General features: G+C 32.6%; 1 pseudogene; it reads left to right on the plus strand.

Annotated features, from left to right (window-relative positions):
* Positions 1-1,957: 1,957 nt before the first annotated feature.
* On the plus strand, positions 1,958-22,951 carry LOC123834520 (coiled-coil domain-containing protein 34-like; annotated as a pseudogene).
* The last annotated feature ends 3,897 nt before the right edge of the window (positions 22,952-26,848 follow it).

The following is a 26,848-nucleotide window of genomic DNA, read 5'->3' on the forward strand; positions in this document are numbered from 1 at the left end:
GCAAAATTCCTTATTTTGGAATTTGGCAGATTTTTCTCAGTGTTAAATCACAGAGATAGGAGTTAGTACTCATTCCTTTTTCTCTGTCTCTTATTCCCTCCATCAACTGTATCAGCAATACCTACAACACTCTCTACTAAAATATATCATGAACATGTTAATGTTTTCTCTCCTCTTATACTTGCTCTCGGAGAAGCTACCACTAACAACCATCTGGGCTACATAGTAGCCTCTTAACCATCCTCCTGCCTTTCACATTATTTACCCAGAAGTCAGAGGAATGTTCAAAACCATGAGTCATATTGTTTTATTTATCAAATCAAAACTATCCATTACCATATATTTAAATTCATTGATAATAAAATTCAAACTCTCTATTTTAGTCTATTGGATCCAATATGGTTGGCCCAGAACTTCATCTCTGAAAATCTCTCTGAGCTTCACTTCATGACTCACTAAAATAGTTTAATAAACTATTCAGCCACATTGGTTTTCTTTCTGGTCCTCAATTGTATTGAATTTGTTATCACTTTAGGGTCTTCATCCCATTTCTCCTGCCCAAGAAGTTATTCTATTTAAATAACTAGCTCCTTCTAACAATTAAATGTCTCCTTCTCCAATTGGTGACATCCAATATAGACTGGTGTTCCTTTCTGTTTATATCTATTTGATTCCATTTATCATAGCAATTATAAAAACATGTTTTCTTGCTTACCCAATTATTTAATTTGCATTTTGACTGTCTCTGCTAACTAGACAATAATATCCAAGAGGAGAGTAATTTTTCTATTTTGTACATAGTTGTATCTCAAAATACTTTGAAAAAACACAGACACAGTACATACTTAGTACACTGTAGACATTAACTGAATAAATAAACAGGACATACTCAGTATTCAAGCTACATATGCTATTATTCTAACTGGGTCTATACTGAGCTCACAAATGAAAGATTTAAGTTTATCCAGTTATGAGCAACTATCCAATTCAGAAGTAAGTACACAAAATCAGATAAACCATTCTCTGGCATAAATTTTCTTCATAGCATCTATATTCAAGTGGTACTCCATTTTTTGTGTTTAAAAATATAATTAAGTTCAAGTTTCATTCACTTGATAGTGAGAAACTCAATCCCAGTCATTTTATTTTGAGTCTTTTCTTAGAGATGTGGATAAGAGAAACTAGAGAATTTGAGAATTTCCTGGGACTTTACAGTGATCAGTTTTGCTTTTCATGGCAGTTTTATGAGAAATATTGGACACTGAAAGCTTTCCTAATGTAGGAGCTATCACAAGAGTCTTCTCAATGAAGTGCAGATTCAAAATGAAACTAGGAGGTTGGAAGACTTTCCTAATTTATAAATTTTCAATTTTCCTTTATGCAACACAAAAGCAATTAGCAACTTCTAAATCTATGTCTTAGTACCCAAACACCTATGCTTAGCCACTTTTTTTTAGGTAACAGAGAAGGAAAGAAGGACCTCATCTCATATTTATACAACAGAAGGACGCAAATAGTGTCATCTATATAAATTACCTTACTATAATTATTTTCAATGTCTGGATATAATATCCAATACAATTTGGGTTAATAAAGCATAAATTTTTAGTTTTGCCCATTCATAATAATCTTCTCACTTTCCATTCTTCATTGTCAAAAGGTTAATATCTCAGTCCTTTGATATGTATGTTTTTAAGCAGTTTTATTTTTTACAATTAATACATTACTGTTTATGATTACATGGTGCAAAATATGATCTATAATGTCTAATGTACATAAACATATGTTGTAAAAACTCCAGGCTTTTTGGGGGTTGCTACTATGTCTGCTAAGGTGAGCAGTGACCAGTGAAAAGGCAGATAACCAATGAATAGAGATCATGTAGGCTATTGGGGTGCTCTTCTATTATTACTCAAACCAGGAAATATATTCTAGCCCAAATCCAAGAGGTTCAGTAATGACATCAAGTTCCTCCTCAAAATTCTTACAGAAGAGGGAAAATGATCCTTCTAAGCAGCCGGCACTGAAACTCATACGAGGGAAAGGACTATGTGTGCCAAGAACCAGCGCTGGTAAATGGAGGACTTGTAGATAACATTTGTTAAATAATTGTGCGTGGGTCAACAAATGAGTCAGGACAATCATATCTCCAGCATTTATAAAACTCTGTACAGTAGAGGGAAATTGAGCAGAAAATGTGACGTACAAATAAGGAGCATAAGGGGTTTGCGTGTGTGTGCGCGCGCGCATGTGCACACACTTTGCTTACTGCCCACTAGTACACTCTGTATTCTTTCTCTCCCCATAAAACTGGACTGTTCAGGAACTTCTGCCCATTTGTTTTTACTTTCATCTATTTAAAGTTTGTATGTTTTTCAGTTTGTTTTTCATTTTTTATCACTTTCAGAGGGTTACTGATATAATTTATAAATCAATGATTATACATGCAATAGGCCTAAAACCTCAGAAAAATTACTCAAAAATAATTTAAATATTTTAAGTACCCTTCTGCATTATGGACCTACAATATGTTTCATAAGTGATTTTTATCTCATTCACTTTTCATGTGTCCACTATCCCAATCATGTTGTCAATTTCCTTATGTATCTCTATAATTAGTAAATAGATCTCTACATGCATACCTATGTAAAATATCTCACCTTCGGTATGAAAATTTAATTACTTTTCATTAATTAAATTGTATGTAATCATATGGAAGTAACAACTGTATTAATCACTTGGAAGGAAGATGCAACATAATTGATTAAAAGAAACAGTTATGTGAGAAATATGAAGCTTTTAGGAAAAATAAAGCAAACTCTGTAAACTATGTTCAAAGCCAAATATGTAGAGTTTTATTTGGTTTTTTAGTAATCTCCTTTTCATCTATTCAAAGAGACATGCATTATTTGTTATCTTAATGGCATCTTTGGAACACTGTGAGTCACTATCTATCCTTATTAAATCTCTTTTCACGTAGTGTTTTTTCTACCTCTTGGAGAAATTGATGAGGATGACTAACAACTGAAAAACAACATTTTTGTGGATATATTAGATATAGTAAAGAGAGGTCAAGAAGGTTTAGTAAGCAATAGAAACAAAGAGAAAAACCAGCAACAATTCAAGGTTAAGGGAGACTATAAGGGGACAATATTTGAGTGACATTAAATGCTGAAATGACAGATAGGTTACTGACAAAATAAGGTCATGTTTTTATACAAGCATTAATGAATCAAATCATTTTATTAATAAGAATAATCAAACTATGTATTAGTAAGAAATAGGTGATGGACATTGGGGAGAGTATGTGCTATGGTGAGTGCTGTGAATTGTGTTAAGACTGAAGAATCACAGACTTGGACCCCTGAAACAAATAACACATTATATATTAATAAAAAGAAGAAAGAGAAGAAAGAAATATTTTAGAACAATTTGGATTTACAGAATTACTGAGAATATAATACAAAGAGTTCCTCTATAACCCATATTTTGTTTCTTCTATATTATTTTATTTTTTTAAAGATTTTATTTATTTATTTGACAGAGAGAGAGAGAGAGCCCAAGCAGGGGGAGCAGCAGAGGGAGAGGGAGAAGCAGGGTCCCTGTTGAATAGGGAGCCCCATGCAGGCTCAATCCCAGGACCCTGGGATCATGACCTGAACTGAAGGCAGTTGCTTAACCAACTGAGCCATCTAGGTGCCCCTACTTTTTTTTTTTTTTATTTGTTTCCTCTATTTTAATATCTTACATTACCATGGCATATTTGTCACAAATAACAAACCAATATTGATGTACTTCTTTTTTGAAGACTTTATTTATTTATTTGACAGAGAGAGACACAGTGAGAGAGGGAACACAAGCAGGGAGAGTGGGAAAGGGAACCTGATGTGGGTCTTGATCCCAGGGCTCTGGGATCATGACCTGAGCCAAAGGCAGATGCTTAATGACTGAGCCACCCAGGCGCCCCTGATGTATTATTTTTAATTAAAGACTATACTTCATCGAGATTTCTGTATTGTTCCTTAATGTACTATTTTTGTTCTAGGAGCCCATCCAGGATATCATGTTACATTTAGTTGTTAGGTCAACTTAGGCTCCTTTTGGCTGTGACAATTTCTCAGACATTCTTTGTTTTTTATGACATTGACGGTTTTGAAGAGTCCTGGTCAGGTATTTTGCACAATGCCTCTCAACTGGGATTTGTCTGATGTTTTTCTCCTGATTAGACTGCAGCAATTTTTTATCATTGACAGAAAGACCATGAAGGGCACCTAGGTTTCTCATTCAGTTAAGCATCCGACTCTTGGTTTTGGCTCAGGTCATGATCTCAGGGACTTGAGATTGAGCCCCTCATGGGACTCTCAGCTCAGCGGGGAGTCTGCTTCTCTCCCTTTCCCTCTGGTCCTCCTGTCACTTGTGCTCTCTCTCTCTTTCCCTCTCTCTCTAAAATGAATAAGTCTTAAAAAAAAAAAAAGACCATGGAAGTAAAGTGTAATTTTTTTATCATATCCGGTACATACTGTATTACTTTCACTTTTGATGGTGACTTTGATCACTTGCCTGAGGTAGTGTTTGTCTAGTTCCACCCTATTTAAGTTACCCAATCCTCTTTCCATACAATACTCTTTGTATGGAAGTCACAATGTATGGGCCATACTTAAGGAACTAAGGAGTTATGCTTTACCGCCTTAAGGAGAAAGTATCTACAATTAATATTTGGAATTTCCCTGCACAGAAGATATGTCTAATCTCTTCTATGTATGTATGTATTCCGTGATTTATTTATATTAGTATAGACTCGTGTTAAATTACTTATTTTAAATATTTATTTTTTTTTTATTTGAGAAAGAGAGAGAGTGTGTGCATATGGGGGGCAGAGGGAGAGGGAGAGAAAATCTCAAGCAGATGCCCCACTGAGTTTGGAGCCCAACTCAGGGCTGGATCTCACTACCCTGCGACCATGATCCGAAATCAAGAGTCAGAAGCTTAACTGACTGAGCCACCCAGGTGCTCCTGCAAATATTTTCTTTTAGTGTGTTGGTTCTCTTTTTCATTCCCTTAAGAGTGTCTTTTGTAAAGAAGTTTTAAATTTTAATAAAGTCAAACATCAGTATTTTTCTTTGAAGGATCATGTTATTGATGTTATATTTAAAAACTAATCACTGAAATAAAGGTCATATATATTTCCTTTATGTTCACTCAAGAAATTTTGTAATTTTACATTTAGGTCTAAGAGCCATTTTGAATTAAGTTGTGTGAAAACTGTAAGGCCTGTATCTAGATTCTTTCTTCTCTTCTCTTCTCTTCTCTTCTCTTCTCTTCTCTTCTCTTCTCTTCTCTTCTCTTCTCTTTTCTTCTCTCTTCTCTTCTCTTCTCTTCTCTTCCTTTCTCTCTCTTTCTCTTCTTCCTTTCTTCCTTCCTTCCTTCCTTCCTTCCTTCCTTCCTTCCTTCCTTCCTTCCTTCCTTCCTTCCTTTCTTTCTTTCTTTCTTTCTTTCTTTCTTTCTTTTTTTCTTTTCCATATGGATGTCCAATTGTTCCTGCACCATTGATTTAAATGGCAATCCTTTATTGCTGACTTGCCTTTACTCCTTTACAAAGATCCGTTGACTAATGTGTAGGTCTTTTTGATATATATGTCTCTTCTTTGCCAGTATAGTGTTATTATTAATGATTACTATAGCATTAAAATCTTGAAATCAGGTAGTGTGAATTCAAATTTGTTTTTCTTCCTTGGTATTATGTTATGACTATCATAGGTCTTTGCCTTCTCATATAAATTTAGAATCAGTAAGTTAATAATCACTGGAATTTTCACTAGGATTGCATTTAACTTATAAATTAAGTTGAGAAGAATTGACATCATAATAATTGTATGTCTTCCAATTGATGAACACAAAATATATTTCCATTAATTTAGATCTTTGATGTTTTCCAATATTTTGTAGATTTATGAATAAAATTTTATATATTTGTGTTAGATTTATATTTAATTATTTAATTTTGGGGCTGTATTTTTGCAAATGGTAGTTTTCCCCTTTAATTTCAAATTCCAATAGTCCATTTCTAGTTTTCAGGAAGGCAATTTGTTTTTGCATATTAACCTCATAACATGCAACTTTGCTGTGCTTATTTATTATTTCCAAGTTTGTTTTATTGCTAGTTCTTTGTGATTTTCTCCTGAGACAATGATGTAATCTGCAAGTAGAGATAATTCTTCCTTTTCTAATTGTACCTTTTCTTTCTTTTTATTGTGTTATTACACTAGTTACAATTTCCAGTATGATGTTGAAGCATAGTAGTGAATAAGGACATTTTTGCTTGTCTACAGATACGTGAAATACACTGATTAATAACTGAAAGGTTTTTTTTAAGTTTTTAATATATTTTTTTAAGATTTTATTTATTTATTTGACAGAGAGAGATAGCGAGAGCAGGAACAGAAGCAGGGGGAGTGGGAGAGGGAGAAGCAGGCTTCCCGTGGAGCAGGGAGCCTGATGCGGGACTCAATCCCAGGACCCTGGGACCATGACCTGAGCCGAAGGCAGACGCTTAACGACTGAGCCACCCAGGCGCCCAATAACTGAAAGTTTAATTGACCTTACAAACTTGGTGGTAGTGCATGGTCATTTTATACATTGTTGGATTCAAGTTGCCATTATTTTGTTATTGTTGTTGAGGATTTTTGCCTCTCTGTTTATAGTAGATATTGCTTTGTTGTTTTTCTTTTCAGTAATATGTCTAGTTTGTTGTGTTTGTTCCTCCTTAAGATTGTGATTTTTTTTAAGTTTTTAATTCTAATTAGTTAATGTACAGTGTAATACTGGTTTTAGGTGAACAATATAGTGATTCAACAATTCTATACCTTACCCAGTGCTCATCACGACAAGTTCACTTCTTAGTTCTTATCATTTCTTTCACCCTTCCCCCCCTCACCTCCTTTCCAGTAACCATCAGTTGGTTCTCCATGATTAAGAGTCTGTTTCTTGATTTCCTTCACTCTCTTTTTTCTCTTTGCTCATTTGTTTTGTTTCTTAAATTCTACCTATGAGTGAAATCATATGGTATTTGTCTTTCTCTGACTTACTTATTTCATTTAGCATAATATTATCTAGCTGCATCCAAGTCATGGCAAATGTCACTTCTTCTTCGACCATCTATTGATGGACACTTTGGTTGTTGCTTCCATAGTTTGTCTATTATGAATAATGCTGTAATAAACATAGAAGTGCATGTATCCCTTTAAATTAGTGTTTTTGTATGTTTGGGTAAATAGTGCAATTGTTGGATCATAGGATAGTTTTATTTTTAAATTTTTGAGGAAGCTGCATACTGTTTTCTACAATGACTGCATCAGTTTGCATTCCCATCAACAGTCCATGAGTTTTCCTTTTCCTTCTCCTTCTTGGCAACATGTGTTGTTCATTTTAGCCACTCTGACAGGTGTGAGATGATATCTCATTGTGGTTTTGATTTGCATTGCCCTGATGATGAGTGATGTTGAGCATCTCTTCATGTGTCTGTTAGCCATCTGTATGTCTTCTTTGAAAAAAATGTTCATGTGTTCTGCCCATTTTTAATTGGATAACTTGTGTTTGGGGTGTTGAGTTGTATACGTTCTTTATATATTTTGGGAACCAACCTTTTATTGGATATGTCATCTGTAAATATCTTCTCCCATTCCATAGGTTGCCTTTTAGTTGCTTTTTTTTTTTTCCTTCAGTGTGTGAAAGCTTTTTATTTTGATGTAGTCCCAATAGTTTATTTTTGCTTTTGTTTCTCTTGTCTCAGGAGACCTACCTAGAAAAATATTGCTATGGCCGATGTCATAGAAGTTGCTGCCTGTGTTCTCTTCTAGGTTTTTAATGGCTTCAGGTTTCATATTCAGGTCTTTAATCCATTTTGAAGTGTGTGTGTGTGTGTCTGTGTGTCTGTGTGTGTGTGTGGTGTAAGAAAGAGGTCCAGTTTCACTGTATTGCGTGTAGCTGTCCAGTTTTCCCAGCATCATTTGTTGAAGAGACTTTTTCCTATTGTATATTTTTTTTCCTGCTTTGTTGAAGATTAATTGACCATATAATTGTGGGGTTATTTCTAGATTTTCTATTCTGTTCTATTGATATGTGCATCTATTTTTGTGCCAGTACCATAGTATTTTGATCACTACAGCTCTGTAGTATAACTTGAAATCTGGAATTGTAATGCTTCCAGTTTTGCTTTTCTTTTTCAAGATTTCTTTGGCTATTTAGGGTCTTTGTGATTCCATACAAACTTTAGGATTATTTGTTCTAGTTCTGTGAAAAAATGTTAGATGGTATTTTCATAGGGATTGCCTTAAATGTGTAGATTGGTTTGGGTAGTACAGACATTTTAACAATATTTGTTCTTCTAATCCATGAGCATGGGATATCTTTCTATTTCTTTTTGTTGTCTTCAACTTCTTTCATCAGTGTTTTATATTATTTTCCAAGTACAAATTTTTCACCTCTTTGGTTAGGTTTATTCTCAGGTGCCTTCTTATTTTTGGTGCAGTTTTAAATTTTTGCCTAGTGTTAATGTCAGGGTAATGCTTTCCTCATGTATCCATGTAGAAATATTTCCTCTTCTCCTATTTTCTGGAATAGATTGTGGAGAATTTTTACTTTTAATGTTTGTTAAAGTACACTGGTGAAACCATCTGTTCCATTTCTGGTGTCCATCTATCTGTGCTTTTGTCAATATGACAATCTTGATGATTACATAGTATGGGCTCTACTACTTTTTAAAATCAAAATTGTTTTAATCATTCTGGTTTTCCTTTTTGTTTTGACATTTTTAAAAGCTTCATGATTTTTTTTTTTCAAAGAAACACTAGTGAGCTATGTCTTCTTATTTCCTAGGGTTTGTTTTTAACCTTTATTTTTACAATGATATACACATTTTAAAAATACAGCCTGATGAATTTTGACATACATAGATAGTGAACATGTACATAACTACAAGAAGTTTTCTTGTGACTAATACCTCTTTATATTCCATCTCTCTCTCTGACTACAGGCAACTACTGATCTATTTTATGTCACTATAGATTTAGATCAGAATTTCAAGAATTTTATACAATTTTTTTAAACAGTACATGCTATTTTAGCATTTGAAAAACTCAACATAAGTGTTTTGAGATTTATCCTTGTGTATAGCATTACTTTATTCTTTTTCATTGCTGAAGAGTATTCCTTTGTATGGATAAGCAAAAATCTGTTAGGTTGGTTCGAGTGTTTTGCTTTTACATAAAGCTGTAATGAATCAAGTATTTAAATTGATGTATTTATTTCTTTGGAGTAAATATGTAGAGTGTAATAGCTAAGTGACTTGGTAGGTGAATATATAAATTTCTAAGTAATTGTAAAATTGTCTTCCAAAGTATTTATGCAGTTATCTCCACAGTATGTGAGTTTTATAATTGTTCCACATTCTTGCCAACAGTTATAACAGGCAATTTTACATTTTTACCATTTTAGAAGAATTGTAGTGGTATACTATTGTGATTTTATTTTACATAATCCTAGAAACTGATTTCATTGAACAATTTCTCACTTGATTACTAGCCATACATATATCTTCTTTGATGAAATGGCTATTCAAAAAATTTCCCCTGGGGGGGGGAAACTTCCCCGTTTGGATATAGTGTTATGACTTGTTGAGTTGTAGGATTTTTAAATATATATTCTAGATACAAGACATATTACATATATTTTACAAATGGTTTCTCCCTTTTTGTGAGAATTTTATACAAAATAAAAGTATTTTTTTCTTTTTAAATGAAGAAGATAAATAACTTTCAGATAAACAAAAACTCAAAGGATTTATTACCAGCATTCATGGAATATTAAAGGATGTTCTTCTAGCAGGAAAAAAATATGATACATATAGAAACTTGTATCTATTAAAACTAAATAGTTTAGGGGTCGCCTGAGTGGCTTAGTCGTAAGCATCGGCCTTCGGCTCAGGTCATGATCCCAGGGTCTTGGGATCCAGCCCCGCATGGGCCTCTCTGCTTGTGTTCCCCCTGCTTGTGTTCCCTCTCTTGCTGTGTCTCACTCCCTGTCAAATAAATAAAAAATAAAAAATAAAATCTTTAAAGAAATAAAAATATAGTTTAGGAAATGGGTGAAATAGATTTAAATGTGAATGAATTTATTATTATTATGTATCACTCTAAAAGTTAGGTGGTCCTATAAAGAATTATTTTTGATGCATTATGGAATTTTATATAATGTAGATGTAAAATGACATAAAAAGTAGAAGAGAGGAATTAGGACCACATGATTTAAAGTTCCTACATGGCAATTGGAAACTTATCTAAGATCATTTGAAGGTAGACTCTGATGTACCTATCTCTCAAATATCTTTACACTGTAATTCAAAAAATATATTTATTTTCTCTAATTCTTTCAGCAGAAGTATTGGTCTGCTGTGTCTACTACATTGTCCCTGGAAGTAGCTATCGTCACACTCAACTTTTATCTTGTAACATAAGATGAAAATGATACTGAAGATCTTATATTCAAGCATTACAAAAATAATGCAACATACACACCTTACAAATCATGTTTACCACAGTAATCTGGTTTTATATAGTAACAAAAATTCTCATTTCAAAAGAGCTAAATCCAACAAGATGCTTTATAAAATAACATGAATTAAAACAAAGCAATCATTCAAAAACGAATCAAATACCAGTAAAATGATACTGCTATAAAAATAAGTTGATTTAAAAATTCTTTCTGGAATAAAATTTGTAAATATCAATCAAGACTGTTAGAAACATTTTCCTGAAGAGCAAACATATATATATCTCTATATACATATATATAGATAGATAGATATAGGAATTTATACTAAAACAAAACAAAACAAAAATAGGAAGAGCAAGCCAAATTTTCACGAGATTTTTCATTATTTTAGTTTATTTAGTAATATATTTGAAACCATAGAACCCTAGTCAATATTAGTAGACTGGAATATTAAGTAGAGAAAATACTACTTTTGTACAATTTCAAAAACAACAGAGTCCCATCACTTTTAAATGGGGATATTTTGAAACAAGTCACTTTCATATTGAAATTGTATATGTGTGACTGTGTGTATAGTCAGGATTTTACTTGGAAAAGAATTAAAAAGTGTGGAAAATAACTTTATAGTTGGTACAGAACTAGCAGAAACACATTCTATTACTTATATTAATAGGAAAACACCCAAAAAATTCCTGTGGAGTAATGACTTATCTTGCTAAACTTTGGGTTTGCCCTCTAGTCACTGTATTAGATGGGTTTTAAAAATAACCTGGATTATTTCAAGTGCTTTGCATGGTAATTTTCTTTACACTGGTAATTCATGTATGGATTTCTAATTAGGAAATAAACAACATACCACTTTTGTTATATTTCTAATTCTCTTATTTCAAAATTAAAAAAAAAATAGTTACTTGAACTTGTTTTCAAGTACATTTTAAATCACATTAGTAGTACTTCAAATTTAGGAAATATAGATTGGGAAATTATAAAATGATGAAAAAATTAAGGCTATATATATATATGCATTACAGTCTGTTAATTCTCAGTGTAACATGATATGAACAGAGAAGCAAATGTACCCAAATCCAGACCCATTCTTGCATTGGTAGAGTGATCTCAGTGGGCAATGTTACAAGGCTGAGACTTGTAAAAGAACGGATGTGATGGAGTTAAAGAATATTGTAGTTTTCCATGCAGTTTGATTATATTCACGTAGTTATGTTGACATATGACTAGAATTTCTAGTATTTATTCTAAAATAGAATATCTCATAGAAATATTTATTCCAAGTGGAAACAATTTTGTTCTTTAAATCTAAGTAATGTTATATCCCTGTTTATTACATATTGAAATGTATTTGGTCAAATTATAAAGGTGACAATAAAGATTGTTGTCTGAGATATTCAAGGGCTTCAGATTTTTTAAAAAAGATTTTATTTATTTATTTGACAGAGAGAGACAGCGAGAGCAGGAACACAAGCAGGGGGAGTGGGAGAGGGAGAAGCAGGCTTCCCGCCAAGCAGGGAGCCCAATGTGGGGCTTGATCTCAGGACCCTGGGATCATGAGCTGAGCCAAAAGCAGACGCTTAACAACTGAGCCACCCAGGTGCCCCAAAGGCTTCAGATTTTTAAAGGGCTGAAAATAAAATCTTGTGATTGAATATTTTTTCCTAAAACTCCAGAAAAATAGTATAGTACACATACACTTAAAAGTATCCTAAATCACATCAACAAGTTTCCTTTGAAACTATTCCCTGTTAAAAATGAATGTTTTTCTAAAAAAAATAAATAATACAGTTTAACTTAACATACAATTTTTATGTCAATGGCTCTTTAATATATTTACAGAATGTCAAAATACTTTCAAAAGTAGTTGAGGCTGTATGAGACTTAATGACCATAATTTCCTGTCTGCACTTTTAACAGTTATACTCTTTGAAACTTCTGAATATATTCACAGTTGTATTCTCAGTAAAATTGAATATGTTGAGTTGATTGAATGTCCAGAGGAACCAATTAAAGGTCGGATATTAATATGAACAAGAGTGTTTCATAAATGATGAAATTATTCTCTATTTTTTCATATTGGAAGATAGATTGCTTTCCCTCTAGAGCTAAAAGCTTTTTAAAATTTTGTTATTTATTAAAGTACAGGTTTTCTCTAAAAGTGAGGCTAGAGTAACTCTACATGTAATCATCTTAGTTGGAAGTAGGAGAAAATGAACCCTCTATAAAGTTATATTTAATCTATCCATCTCTTATATTCACGCAGAGAAGTGTTGCCAAAGGAAATTCAAAGAAGGTTGTGCACTGGGGCCAAGCTCCACTTTAGGAAATAACATTTCCTGATTATGCATTTGGAACTTTATAGAGGAATTTATGCAAATGAGATCATACAACCTGTTTTCTGTCTTGGTTCTTTATTTGAAATATCTGATAGTCATTGATTTAACATGACAGGAATGTACAATACATAGTGTAAATATTAATTTATATATTTAAATAGTTTTAAGGAAAATTTTAGTTTTTAATATCTAGATACTCCTAATTTGAAATAAGTCTAAAAACATATACAAATGTGAGAGAAGTGATGCTAGGAAGGTATGTAAGAGATATGTAAGTTTATTTCTAAAATTACTTAGAAATAATTAATTCTACTAATAATTATTATTTAATTGAATTACTTATTTAATTGAATTAAGAAAGATGACTGTATGTTATGCTCTAGTTTTGGATGATCACAGAAAACCATATATCACCAATTTATTACGTTTAATGTATCAGCCTAAAATGCCATTGACCCACTATTAAACATTAAAAATCTTAATGAAAGTAAAAGTAAAATTAAACTGAAAAGCATTTTAAGGTGACATTAAAGTAATATTAGACTAAATTGGGATGCATCTTACACACTAAGGAAAATGCTGCTTAACAGCATTAAAATCAAAATTAAATTTATAGTCAAATACGATGATGGTCAAATAATTCAACTTCAGTATTATGTCACATATTGTACTCTGTTTATAATTTAATATTCTTTCTAGTTGTGTCTATTAACAGGACCTAAGTATCACACTCCCATCCTTAATCTCAATTTATTTCCTGTTATGTAAACATCATGTCTCCGTATAACTTGCTCCTCCATGGGTCAGTTAGATTCTTCTTCCCTCAATTACCCATATCAGTGGTTACAATTAGAGTAGTTTGGACAGGCTCTTAGAAAATTTGAAAACATTGATTTGACTGTATTGAGCCATTCCTTCTCTCTTATGATCTTTTCATAAACAATCTCTCACACACACACAATTACAACTTTTCCACTGTAGAAAAAAAAATTAAGATTTTATTTATTCATTTGTCAGAGATAGAGAGAGAGAGCACAAGCAGGAGGAGTGGTAGGTAGATGGAGAAGCAGACTCCCCGCTGAGCAAAGAGCCCTATGTGGGACTCGATCCCAGGACTCTGGGATCATGACCTGAGCCAAAAGCAGACGTTTAACTACTGAGCCACCCCAAGCATCCCAAGTAGAAAATTTTTTATATTTGGTTTTTAAATAAAATATATCTATTGTCTGAAAGAAATATTGTTATATTACAGAATCATGATGATGCTACGAAAAGTTCAAAGCAATTCAACCATGTGTTCCTATCAAGTTCTACCATTCATTAAAACTACTAAACCAGAGGTACCAGTATTTCATGGTTTATAGCTGCCTTAGTCTCTCAGTAATTGTTTTTCTTTGATACCCCAGACCAAAACAGAGGATAGCTCCATGTGTGAAGTAGTTATAAAAAAAAAAAAATTAGAATGCACAGAATCCAAAGATCACACTGTGTTTCACTAAAAATTTAAAATATTATTTGGTGTCCCTGTGAGTTTGCTATGAGGCTTTGGAATACTTTTTGGGAACTACAGGATTAAATTCCTATAATTATTAGGAAATTGTTACAAAAATGTCTGTATTTTTACATAGATGCAGATAGAACATCTTCTCTGAAGGGTTTGCTTAATATATACAACATGTTTTTAAAAATACTGGGTTATCACAAAGTAAGGTTCAGTTCATAGACTGAAAGCATGACCTAAATCTAAAAAAAAATGCATATTCTTATGCATTTCAGTACATGAATCAACTAAAATGTGATAAAATTATATAATCTATAATCTCAAAGCAGTCTAATATATGTTTGTAATTGAAAGTATTTTTAAATTAGAAAACGATATATGCTAACCTGATAAGAAATAGTATAAATAACATAGGAAACCACTTCATTAATTTTTAACATCAAAAAAAGGGGCAATACAATGGAGCAGAGAGAGTTTCTTTAATAAATGGTACTGGCACAATTGGGTAGTCATATGCAAAAAAATAATGATTTTAGATGCAGACCTTACATTGTTCACAAAAGTTAAATAAAAATTAATCATTGACCTAACTTTAAAATATAAAACTATAATACTCCTAGAAAATAACATACAAGAATAGATTAGGAAAAAAAGACAGGAAAAGACAAAAACATATATTAAAATTTAATAATAGTAAAATAATAACAGCAATAAATAAGTTTCTCAACTGCCAATTTATACCCTCCCCTGCCTTTTCTACACTGTACTTGTTAAAAGAAAGTCACTATTTTCAGCTCGCAATTAAGAAATAAGGAATAGGGGTGCCTCGGTGGCTCAGTCATTTAAGCTTCCAACTCTTAATCTCAGCTCAGGTCTTGATCTCAGGGTTTTGAGTTAAAGCCCCACATTGCACTCCATGCTAGGGAGTTTACTTAAAACAAAAACAAAAACAAAACAAAACAACAACAACAACTGAGGAATAAAGTTCTACTTCCTTTTAAGACAAATTGTCTACTTAATTATTTGGAAATCTTCATAGGTGATTTGTTTATTTTATTCCTAGTCATTCATTTAATTATTCAATGATTTATTATTCCATAAATGCCTATTACATCAATTGTTTGAAGCGCTTTTCAAGTCAACTATATATTTACTAATATTTTGTCTGCTTGAACTACCAATTACTGAAATAGTGATATTTAAGAAAAATCTGTAAGATTGGATTTGTATATTTCTGCTTGGAATTCTATAGTGTCCCCCACCTCCCATCACTGCTCCCCCACCCCCACTCTACTCTTAGTCATTTTGATGTTCTTTCGTTAAATGCTTACACATTTAGGATTGGCTTGGAGAATTGATTCTTTTGTCATTAGGTAATGCTGCCCTTTGTCCCTGATAATTTTCCTCGTTCTGAATTTCGCTTTGTCTTAATGGGCAGGTGTAACAATCTATTCCTTCAAATTTTATTTGTCTGAGAATATATTTCTCCATTTTTGAAGGACAGTTTCTCTGGATATAGATTTCTAGGTTGATGAAGTCTACTGTAATTCTTACCCTTGCTCTTCTAAAGATGGAAGAAAACTATCTGGCTTGCTTCAGGATTTTATCTTTGTCTGTGGTCTCTACACTTCCGATATGTATGCCTAGATGTCAGTTTTTGTTGTTTGTTGTTGTTTTGTTTTGTTTTGTTTTTGGTATTTAATTGGCTTGGCATTCTCTGCACTTCCAGGATCTGTGGTTTTTGTCATTACTTTTGGAAAGTTCTCAGCTAAATATTTATTCTGCTCCATTTTTTTTTTATTTTGTCTCCTTCTGGTATTCTAATATTATGTATTTTACACATTTTGAAATTGTCCTACATTTCTAAGAAGGTCTTTTCTATTTTTTTCTCTTATTTTTTCTCTTTACATTTCAGTTTGGGGACTGTGGCAGTAGTATTTCCCAGAGAAACAGAACCAGTGGGATCAATCTTTCTATCTAGGCAGAAAGAAAGAGAGATTGGAGTTTTAAGAATTGGGTTACACAATTGTGGGGATTTGGTGGGTCTAATCTCTGTAGAACAGGGACAGGTTGGAAACTCCTACAGGAATCAATAGTGTAGTCTTAAGTGCAGAATATGTAAGGCAGATTGGTCAGGGGGAAACTCAAGCAGAATTTCAGTGGTACAGTGTTTTTTATTTATTTATTTGAGAGAGTGAGAGAGAGCTCATGCACAAGTGGGGGTGGGGGAGGGGCAGAGGGCAAGGCAGAAACAGACTCCCCGCTGATCAAGGAGCCCCACACAGCTCAATCCCAGGATCCTGTGATTGTAACCTGAGCCAAAGGCAGACACAACCTACTGAGCCACCCAGATACCCCTCAGTGGTCAGTCTTGTATCAGAATTCCTTCTGTCAGAAACTTAGTTTTTGCTTTAAGGTTTACTAGGATGAGGCCCTTAACATCATCAAGAATGATCTCCTTTAGGCACAGTCAATTGATTGCAGATTTTAATTATAACTGCAAAATAACTTTGCGGCACCATCTGTATTAGTGTTTGAACAAACAACTGAGCATCATAACCTAGTCAGATTGATACACTGTATTTTTGATTTTTTGCATGTTTTTAAAATTCTGTCTTAAAGTTTCAATCTTCTTATGATACCAATCTGTTTTGTATATTGTGCATTTTTTCCCATTAGAGTCCTTAATATATTATACATAGTTATTTTAAATTCTGTACTAATAAAGCAAATGTCTATGCCATGCCTGAGTTTGGTCCTAATGCTTTCTCTCTTCATGCAATGTCTTTTTTAATTTATTTTTTTGCCTTTGGCATGTCTTCTATTTTTTTGTTGAAAACCAGTCTTCATTTATTAGCAATATGAACTGAATAAATAGATCTCTGATGTAAGGATTTATGTTGGCTTCTGCTTGAGACTTGCACTAGCCATAGGCGGCTTCAGATTCCTCTGGAGCCTCATTTTTGTTTCTCTCTTGACTTCTGACTTTCCTTATTGGTTCTCCAAGAATCTTAGTCTTGCAGCTTTTCCAGGTATGATTCACTATTATTATATGGTAGCCCTGTTGATATTGGGGTAATGTGTGAGGACGGGTGTGTTATATGATTTTCCAGTTAAGTTTCAGTCTTTTAGTAGGCCTGTATCTCTGGTTGTGACCAAATTTACCAGTGTTGTCTCTAGTATAACTTTTTCCTCTCTTTAGTGAGGCAAGACTGAAGAGAACTGGAAAGGAAGGAATGCCTAAGTCTCTGGGACAATGCACCAGTAATGTTTTGCTCCCTGGGTGGGAGACTTTTATAATCAAAAGGCATTGGACATATTCACAAGGGTTGATCTTTCCCTCTTCCTGCCAGAAGCACACAGGGATCTTTCTCAAATCTTCATAAAGAGAATCTGAATAAGGTTCCTGGAGGTAAAATTCCACAAAATTTTGAGGCACCCTCTGATGTTGCAGTCCCCTGGTGAATCTCAATCTCAATCTATTCTATTCTCAACTTCTAGCAGTTCATCAAAATTATCATTTAACAATTCCTACCTGCTTATATACAGTTATTGGCTATGAATCTCAGGATTGGTCCATCTCTCCAGAATTTAGGGTGGGAGTTTGCCTTTTGATCTCAGTTCTTTGATGGGTCCAAGTAAAGTTGATGAATTTAGTTTGTTTTGCTTTTACTTGTAAGGATTTTCTTACACCCTTGGAATCTCTGCAGACTTCCAGGCATTTCAAATGTCAGAGCTGAAACCAGAAGTCCCTTGCCAACAGTCATAAACCAACCTAGGCTCCAATAAATACATTAAATATTTTTTCACTTTTCTTGTAAATTAGTATATGTATTACTTTCAATGATTACATAAGTGAGAAGTGAATTGTTGACAGTTTTCATGGCATGATTAAATTACTCAGTATTCTAGCAGCTCCCAAATGTCAATTTGCTTCTTTTTTTTTTTTTTACTATATATGTGATTATAATCCTCAATGTAATTTCTCTTTTTTCATTGAAATTCATGTGCAATTTTAGAACTACATATTCCAAATGTGTAAATTTTTCTAGAGTATTACTTGTGATTGTCAACATCCATAGCAAACCAATGTAACAGTGAAAGAATACTAAAATGATGCATTTTTGTAGAATAAACCTTAAATTAGGCAATACGAGAATCTCAGTTTAAGTCCTTCCATACTAATTTGCCAAACGACCTTGATAAAAAGAGCTAAACACCCTACATACTGTTTGACTCCTTATGTACATAGGTTCCAACTGAACTCATTGTCTCACTTGTAAGTTAAGTCAAATTCCAACAGTGTTTTTTAGTCTTCATAAATGATGAGAATACTTTGAATGAACTTCTTTTATGCCAATATTTATTCTGTTTTTAAAAGGCTTTCCGCCAAAGGTTTACTTAGATTTTATAAAGGCCTTATCAATGAGACCTTAAACTAGTCTTCACTTAAATTCTATACCCTTTGCTCTCATTTCTTCAATTCCAATGTTAAAATAATTCTTAAAGCAATGCTATTTTCCTATTTAATTACTTAAAAATTAATTTATAGGATTTATTTTTCTGAATATGCAACAATTCTTTCTTAACCCTAATACTACTCATTCTTTTCCTAACCAAAATTTGTTCTTCCCAACTAGATAAAAAACTTCAATAAGTTAGATGCACCTGTGTGTGTGTGTGTGTGTGTGTGTAATATTACTTAGTAACTAGAATAGTCACTGGAGAGTAAGGTATTTTTACATAAATGAATTTGTAATTAATTATATTTCCCTGTAGTCCAGCAATTCTGAAACATTTTGTTTTGAGAAATCTTACAGACTCAAAAATTATTGAGGCCCACCAAAGAGTTTCTTTCATAATTTAAAGTCCATCTATATATATCATGTTAGAAATTATACCGAAGTTATTTTAAATTATGTGTTTTTTAAAAGTAACAATACCTTCATTGTATAACATAAACAACATAAATTTATGAAAATGATCATTTTCCAAAGCAAAAAAATTAAGGAGAATATAGCATCGTTACATAGTTTCTATTTTATTTTATTTTTATTTATTTATTTTTAAAGATTTTATCTATTTATTTGACAGAGAGAGACACAGCGAGAGAGGGAATACAAGCAGGGGGAGTGGGAGAGGGAGAAGCAGGCTTCCTGCTGAGCAGGCAGCCTGATGTGGGGCTCAATCCCAGGACTCTGGGATCATGACCTGAGCCGAAGGCAGACACAACCAATGAGCCACCCAGGTGCCCCTCATGGTTACATAGTTTTTAGAAACCACTTTAATGTCTAGCTTAAAGAAAGACTGGGATTCTCCTATCTACTTTTGCATTCTCTCCATTTGTATTCAATCTGCTGTTCATTATAGCCTCTGAAAATTTTCAGCATGCACACATGATAACAAAGAGTGGATAGTGCAAATAATGTTTTAGTATTTATATAAAAGTAGTTTTAACTTCATGGACATACTGAAAGTATATTCAGGACCCCCTGGGTCACATTTGAAGACTCTTATTTTAAATAATAAGCATATCATAGAAAGGTTTTCATTTCATTTATATCAGATTTCTAAGTATAGCACTATCACATCGTGAGTGATTAATATATATATATATAATATTAATTTACTATGTAATTCTAACATATAGAAAAAGTTTTCAATTTAAATGCAGCTGAAATTTATATTGATTCTTGTTATTATTACCAGATAGTAACAATGAAAGAAAGATCAAAACCAGATGTTACTTGTGGGTTATTTAGTTTCCATAAAATTAATAATAATGATAATAATAATAATAATAATAATAATAATAAATAATCTGTTATACATTGTAAACCAAATTGCTTCTATTATAGAGTCTATTTATCTTTTATTTGGCAATATTTTAGAATTTCTTCTGAGATTTTAGCTCATTTGTGGTTTTGGTGACTTAGTTTAGTCTTTCTACCTGGAAATTTTATTTGAAAAAAATTTTATACATGATACAATATTTTAGTTATATTATTAGCTTTACTACATAATGCAATGATTTTTGTTCTGGAACTTCAGGGAACATAGAGAAATAACAAAAGGAAGAAGGATGGCATAAAAAATATTGTCTCTATACAAAATAAATCTTATACAGATATCCTTAAATTTAACTATGGCTTCTCTCAACATCATCAAATCAAATAATGCCAGTATTTCTTTTCCTTTCTAGAATGTCTTGCATCCATTTCTGAGAATTTTCCACCTTCTAAATTGTACCTGATGTTGAGCTGAGAGGAATTTAAGGAAGTAAATATAAAAATGTGAAGTTTCAAGAGTGTTCACTACACTAAAATAACCACCTAGTACAAGTAAGAAGATAGTGGCAAAATCTCAAGACTTAAAGGGAAGATAGAAAATCTTAAGGACATCTAGAAAGGAAAAGAAGTTCATATAATACAGTTCATTGGGCATTCCATCAACAATAAGAGTTATAGAAGACAACATAGCAATTATTTCAGTGCTGAGGGAAGTAATTTTGAATGTAGTACTAGACATGTAATCAAATGTTCATTCATATCAGAAGAAAACCATATAATTTTTATAACACAAGAAGTTAGATTATAACTGACCCTTACACAACTAAACAATTAAGCAGCAACAAGGAAAACAAGAATGAAAACAAATCCAGAAAGGTAGTGTTAGAATGTAAGACACAATATTGAAATATGTTTTAATCAATTTTTATTAAATGTAAATAATAATTACTGTCAAAAGTTGATACTGAGATATTATTGTAAATTCTAGATAATCTATACTGAAAGTGAGAACTAAGCAATGGGGAAAATAGAGAGAAATAAAACCTGATTTTGTTTGGCAACAAAATTACAGTTGGAATTCAGAAGTTTTGTGAAATATGAATTTTAGATATTCAAATGAAAAAGAGAAGCATAAGGGCCAAAAATAAAATATAAAGTGTATGTCCAAACATAATAAAATAATTTAATAATAAAATAATTTAAAAAGGCAGTGGTAGAATTAATTACATTATACAGGAAAAAAAAAGCAGTAGAAAATAAAAGAACAAAGCCATGTATGCAATTTATCAATAAAATACCAGAAACACAGATTTTAAAAAACAGATGTACAGTGTTTATATCTTTCCATTGTTATACAAGAGACAAGTCAATATCAAAGCAGTGCTTATAAAATTAGGCTTTCTTATCCATAGGTCTCGAGACCTCAATCATAGTATACAGAGAGACTATAAATGATTTTAGTTATAATGCACTTGATTCAATGAGATGTTCTTGTGACATTTGTAGTATATTTGATAACTTATAGAGACAAAAGAAAATTTCCAATATTAATTCTTTTTTCCATGAGAAGATGTTGTCCAACTTATAACAGGTTTTTGGAAAAAACTGAAAGGGAAAGTAGACATCAAAATAACAACTTCAAGGTAAAACTATTCATTTAGTTGACCTACGGTGACAATTCCATTTAGCCATGATTGTGAAAAATCTACTTACTACTCTAATTAAGAAACCACTGCCCCACTGCCTCTCCATGGGTTTGAATTTGGCCTGGTGTGGCCTGCTGGGCCATGGGAGGCTGGTTCACCTCCATCCTTCACGCTGTCCTTGACTGCCTGCTGGTCCAGGTCCTCATGGCAGGCGCCCAGAGGCAGGGGTTGGCAACGGTGACAGTTTGCTTGTGGTCACTGCTGCTGAGCTGCAGCAAACCCACCATGTGTCTGCTCTATTCCCTCAGCCACCAAAGCTCACCTGTTTGACTACAACAATGGCCAGGGGAGGATGAGGAAGATGTGGATGAAGATGCTCATGATTCAGAGGTTAAGGTGGCGAGCCTGAGAGCAGTAGAGGTACAAAATTGCTCCAGTGTGGTTGAATCAGGAGATAACCAAGAAGAACAGAAACGGGTGGACCTACCCAGGAAGCCACCTGACCCCATGGGAAGTGTGGTTTGTTGGCAAAGAAAAAGAATGTGACTGTCTGCAACAGAAAGCTCTGCAGGAATTAAAACAACAGCAGGAAAAAAGAAAAGAAAAGGAAGAATGTGAAAAAGGTAATTGCTGAAGAAAAGCATAAGGAATGGGTTCAGAAAAAGAATGAACAGAAAAGAAAAAGGGAAGAAAATTGTGTTAAAGAAATGGAGGAAAATGCAGCAGAGGAACTGGAGAAGGAACATTTGTAAGAAAAGGCAAAAAAAAAATATCAAGAATGGTGAAAGAAAACAAGGCTGAAAAATGTGATAAGAAGAAAAGGAAAAAGCAAAACAATGGCAATGTGGATTACAGGGTAAAAAAGGTTTAAGGAGTGGTTGGAAAATTCAAAAAATAAACCTTGTCTGGCTGCAGAGATCTATGGTTATGCCAGTGGAAAACACAGAATTCTACAGTGGAAATTATGATTGAAAATCAGCCTCTCATATTCCAGTTCCATGGAAATCCATCCATATGTCCCCTTCCAAAGAAGCTAAGGACCTATGAGGAAAGAAGACTAAAAGGCCTGTGATAAGTCAGGCAAGGAGCTCATTGTTTCTGGTGGTTCAGAGTGGGAAGTAGTCTTTTGTCTTGGAACTCTGTGAAGAATACAAAGATAGTGGACGTGGGAAATGCTTTCACCTGGAGCTAATTTTAAACTTAGAATCATTTTTCACTGCTAAGTCAACCCCTCAACATTTGATGTGATTATTGGCAAGTTCAAATTTTTGCATTTGTATATGTTGTTCTTAGAATTAATTGAGGAATGTGTTTTATGTATTTTCATTTTCATAGGTGATTTAAGCTTGATCTTGGCATATTATTCCACAGGGTAAGTGACTGAATATCTAACAATTGTGTTTATATGTAGCTTTTATTAAAACTACACTGTAATACCAATAAAACCGACAATCATGTTGTGTTAAAAAAAAAAAAAAACACTGACTGTGAAGAGATATTTGTTTGAATACATATGTACATGCTTCATTGAATGTTACATGTTAGTGTTTTATTTATGTTCTATTTAAAAATACTAATAAAGTTATTTTTTCACATACTGTATTAATTCTGAAATTTGACATGAGAAAATTGAGATAATTCTGTTCTCTCTCTAAATTTTCACTCACTCAGTTAACCTAAATATTATCTCTAATAACTATTTAGATCACCCTTCAAATCTTTTGCAATTGACTGTTATAAGCCTTTGTAGATAATATAAAAAGGACCCGCAAACTATTGTTTCCTAAACAAGGAGCAGAAATCTGTCACACAGTATATTAACTATTAATTTTAATCAGTAATATTATTTTTATTTTCAGTATTGATAGAAAACAATAAATTATTTCAAGATTTGAAAGAAACAGTTAAACATGATCAATTTGTATAGTCTTAGAGATATTAATGAATATTGAGTAAAATAAAAATAATAAAAAGTAGCTTGAAAATAATTTCAAATTCAAATGAACATATTTCTCAAAACTTAATTTGACATATAAATGGACATTCACATTTAACATTGGAGAATTCTGAAACAAATTATCCTATTCATGTTATTATAACAGATAAAATTAATAGAGACATTTACTAATGTTCATAATGTGTTACTAACATATTCATGCTTTCATTATTTTATGGCTGCCTAGCATTTCCTTATTTCATTAAATGTATATTCAAGTGTTTCTTTATTTCCCTGCTAGAAAGTGTTTAGAATAATTATATTACTGCTGTGAACACACAGGTTTACTTAAAGCAGTGTTTATATAAGTGAATATTTAAGTTTCTACAAATTGAATTGTTCTGTAAAACACCTCAAGAAATGTAATGTTTAAGATATTTTTTTAAATTGTGAAGAAGTGTAAATAATTTAATTACCCAGGTAAAATTAGTTTATACATTGTTGGAGCTTTCAGTATTCCACTTTAAAAAGATACTGCATGCACATGAAAAACAAAATCACTTTAGAGAAAACTGCAAGTTAATGTTTCTTACTTTATTCTTCAATGGAAATAAAAATGAAAGGTACAATAAAAGGGTCAGTGACCTAAAGTTAAAATGCAATATCTTTTGAAAGCAAAAAATCATAAGCATAGCAGTAAGTAAACTCTTATACTTCTGTGGCCTGACTAGTAAAATAAAACCTCAGGGTGGCACTCAGAATAACTCCTATTATGCTTTCCAATATTGTCTTATGCAAGGACTCATTAATTTTTATATGATAGCTCGACCTAAAAACATTTGTAACGGCTTACAAATCATACTCCAATGTGTCATTTAATATTTTGATGGAATAAAAGGGAAAATCCGATATTTCCAGGACCATTTAAAACAGTACTTTTCCTTTTTTTTTTTTTTTGCTATACACATTGCACTGTTCAACATTTCTTTTGTTTCTAGATTTGGTCTCTTAAAAAAAAAACAAAACAAAACTGTAATCAGTCTTCTTTTATGTCTTTTTCCTAGGAGGAAAACAACTAAACTATCTAAGATAAGCATATATTTCATTCAACTGAAAATTTATTTCCAAGGTATTTGTAATATTTTACATCCCAATTAGCAATGCATAAGAGTTCTGACACTCTACTCTCTCCTTAATATTTAGTGTATCAGTCTTTTTTCATTATCCATTCTATTGATGTATCTTTTGTTGTCTTGTCTTTCAGTGTTTTAATTTTTTTAAATTAAGCTATTCTGTTTTCTTTTTTTTTTTTTTTAAGATTTTATTTATCTATTTGAGACAGAGAGAATGAGAGAGACAGAGAGCACATGAGAGGGGGGGAGGGTCAGAGGGAGCAGCAGGCTCCCTGCCGAGCAGGGAGCCCGATGCGGGACTCGATCCCTGGACTCCAGGATCATGACCTGAGCCGAAGGCAGTCGCTTAACCAACTGAGCCACCCAGGCGCCCCTAAGCTATTCTGTTTTCATTGTATACTCATCTAAAGTTAAGAAGCAATTTTTCTGGGGCACCTGGGTGGCTCAGTCATTAAGCGGCTGCCTTCGGCTCAGGTCATGATCCCAGAGTCCTGGGATCAAGCCCTGCATCAGGCTCTCTGCTCAGCTGAAAGCCTGCTTCTCCCTCTCCCACTCCCCTTGCTTGTACTCTCTCTCTGCCAAATAAATAAAACCTTTAAAAAAAAAAACAAAAACAAATTTTCTCATTTATTTTGAAAAGGCTTACTGGAATGTTTTTTCGGTTTGGTTTTAATCTATAGATAAATTTGGGGAAAACTGACATTTCAGTAATATTGTTTTCTAACCCATGAACATGGTATATATCTCCATTTGTCATCTTTACCTTATTTTTTTGGTATATTTTGTTTTTACAAGTCTATTTTTGCATATATTATTTATTTATTTATTTTTATTTTTTACACTTCTAGAGATAACTTTATAAACACTTATATCTTATTTAAATTCCAGTTAATTAGCATATAGTGTCAGGATTACAATTTAGTGATTCATCGCTTGCAAAGAACACCCAGTGCTCATCACAAGTGCCCTCCTTAATGCCCATCACCCATTTAGCCTATGCCCCTCCCCACTTCCCCTCCAGCAACCCAGTTTGTTCTCTGTAGTTAAGAGTCTGTTTTATGGTTTGCCTCTCTATATACCCTCTATGTTCATCTGTTTTGTTTCTTAAATTCCACATATGAGTGAAATTATATAGTATTTGTCTTTCTCTGACTGACTCATTTCGCTCAGCATAATACACTCTAGCTCCATCCACATCATTGCAAATGGCAAGATTTCATTATTTTTATGGTTGAGTAATATTCCATTGTATATATACACCACCTCTTCTTTATCCATTCGTCAGTTGATGGACATTTAGGCTCTTTCCATAATTTGGCTATGATTATTGGGGTGCATGTATCCCTTCAGATTAGTATTTTTGTAGTCTTTGAATACATATATAATTTATCTTTAAGTATTGCCATTTTGTTGATACTATATAGAAAGAAAATGTAATTTTATATATAACTATACATGTACAGAGTTATATATGTATAATGTGTAGACAATATACGTGCATTTATTTGTGTGTGTACACATGCAAGGATAAAGAAAGGGGTCATGTTTTACCATAATTATATGCTATCATACAGCATTAAGAGAGGATATTTCAAAAGTAAATTAAAATACCATTTACTAAAGTTATAAATTCATAGATCACAATCCTTTCTCGGTTAAGTCTTTGAATATTCTTTTAATAAATTTTGTCATTTAATATTGGAAACAGAAATATTCATAAAGACCAGATCTTCCTCTTGAGAAGCAACATTTCATTTTTTTGGTCAGTATGTATACTTGAAAAATGCATAAAATGCAAGCCTGTTCTTCTGTTATCATTCAAAAACAAAAGAGGGTATGCTATCTTTTATGTATTTTTCAATATACCTGTCATATTTATCTGAAAATGTTAATAGTGTATATTTGATCTTTGATTCATTTCCACTTGTATTATCATCAGATCAAGAAAGC

Source organism: Mirounga angustirostris, unplaced genomic scaffold, assembly GCF_029215605.1.
Source record: "Mirounga angustirostris isolate CCGP_5_RB_7025 unplaced genomic scaffold, mMirAng1.0.hap1 SCAF_1, whole genome shotgun sequence".
In the NCBI taxonomy this organism is placed as follows: Eukaryota; Metazoa; Chordata; class Mammalia; order Carnivora; family Phocidae; genus Mirounga; species Mirounga angustirostris.